Raw genomic sequence first — 2,220 nt, forward strand, 5'->3', positions numbered from 1 at the left:
GGCAGCCCTCACACTGCTTGTGAGCCACGCAGGGCTGGAAAGGTCCCACTTGACACCCCAAGGGCTGCAGGGACATCCCTGGGTAGCAAAGGCACAGGAAGGGTTGGACGCTGTCCCCGGATGGTTTCCCTGCCTGAGGACACGCAGGATGTGTTGGTACCAGCCCTGGAAATGCCGGGCGAGAGCCACGTCTCCGTCTCTGTGCATGAGGTTGCTGCAGTGGAGTGAGGCTGCGCCTCCGAACTCATCTGCTGAATTTCTCGTTAAAGGCAGGGAAACGGCAGAAGAGCCCCTTCCGGGCTGGCAGTGGCTGGGGAATGGGGAGTGCTGGCCAGGGAGCACGGCACAGGGGCAAGCGGCTGGCGGAGCTGCAGGGAACACCGAGCCGAGGCTGCTGGCAGTCGGCACGGGCACACCGGAGAGGAGAGGGGTGGTGGACCACAGCAGAAATCAGGTTCCTGGTTTTACCAGATAGGTGACAGGTCCCAGCGCAGGGACCGTGTCCTTGTGAATCCAAGTTACCCACTCGGCCAGGGGTTGTCTTCCACCCCTAAACCCCTCCCTGCCATTAATTCATTTATTACGTGGAAACTGTCCTACCCCTAGCCTAAAGGTTCATCTACACAGCCAGGAGGGTTTGGGCTGGCCACACGCAGGGTAGTGGAAGAGGACAGCAATGAGGATGTGGAGGTGTGAGTCGTGCACACATGAGCGAGCAGGACGTGCCCCTGGGGGTTGCTAGCTCGTGCCCAACCTGTCCCAAGGCTTTGCAGCAGGACATGGCCTTCACCTGGAGGAAGCTCCACTACTTCTCCCTCAGCTGTAGAAGTTGCATTTAGCATCAGCGTGTGCACCAGGGGCTTGGTCCTTTTCCCTCCAGCCCTCCAGCGCCAAAGCTGGAGATGCTGCCCACCAGCACCCCACAGGTCTGTGAGCCCTCGGAGGGAGCCCACGGGCAGAGCTGGGCTGCGGGAGGCAAGCAGGCACCAGCCTCTTCGTACTCCAGTTAGATTTGCCTTTTTTTCTGCCTCACTGGTGGTGGCGTTGACGTGGCTGAGACCTTTCCCTCCTTGAGCTGGGAGCTGTAAACAACAGGCAGCACCCAACACCCCTGCCCCAGCCTGAAAATAGGATGATGGGCTACAGGTGGCTGGGAGGAGCAGGGGGAATGTGCAGAGGAAGAAATGAGACAACCCTCAGCATAATAAATAGCAGCACTACACACCACCTACCTACCCATTATCAGCTGCTTTGTAGGCACCAGAGCAGAAAGGAGTTAGAAGGAGAGGGCTGAGAAGGGATATGGAGAGGCTCTAGGCTGCGTCGGAGAGTTTCTCCCACGTAGAGGGATAAGGCGAGAGAAAACATGAAAGCATTGGTAGGAAAATGAAGAAAAAAAGGAGAGGAAAAAAAACAAAACAAAACAAGCTACCAGTGCTGGCTGGGGGTTCAGCTGAAGTCTTCCAGCAGCTTCAAGGGATGGCTAGGATGTTTTCCCCTGCAGGTTGCAAACAGGGTAAGTCAAGCATCAAGGGTTTAGGTGCTTGGGGGACACCTTGGTGTCCTCCTTCCAGGTGAGGGAGGAAGGAGCTGGTCAGGCTTGAAGGTTTCCTTTGTGTGGGGTTTGCTCTGCAGGGTCTGGGGAGATGGGAGGAGATGGGGTGTCTCCTCCTGAACAGAGCACAGGTTCCCAGTGCCTGCAGTGGTTTTGCACCTTAATTATTTCCTTTGGCTCTGCTACTGGGAATGGTTGTGTCCTTAAAGTTGTTAAAAGGGCAAAAGAGAGGGGAAAAGCAATCCTGACATCCTGTCTGTTGGGTCCAGATGTAGCTTGCAGAGTACAAATTAGCGGGTGCAGAATGGAACCGCTTAAAAAGAAATTTAATGAGATCGGTATGCAGGCATCTGGTTCCCATCAATCATCATTTTGTGTGATATGCAATGGTAAGTATCATCTTTTTAATGACTGTGATGAAGAAAAAGAGCCCAAAACACACACACACAAAATGAGCCAACAAAATTCCAGAGCCTGAAATGTTTGAATTTTCAAAATGTTCTGTAGATGGAAAAAACCCAAGTGACACCTCTTCTAATTCACTGTTGTTTGAGTTACTTTATTTCTTCCTTTTTTCTTTCCCCTGCTTTTCTCTGGTTATATTTAACCTTTGTGTTAAATTAATCTTCTCTGTTTATTAACAACTACCACTGAGCAAGCCTCTT

The sequence above is a fragment of the Apaloderma vittatum genome, unplaced genomic scaffold (assembly GCF_000703405.1).
Source record: "Apaloderma vittatum isolate BGI_N311 unplaced genomic scaffold, ASM70340v1 scaffold25927, whole genome shotgun sequence".
Taxonomy (NCBI): Eukaryota; Metazoa; Chordata; class Aves; order Trogoniformes; family Trogonidae; genus Apaloderma; species Apaloderma vittatum.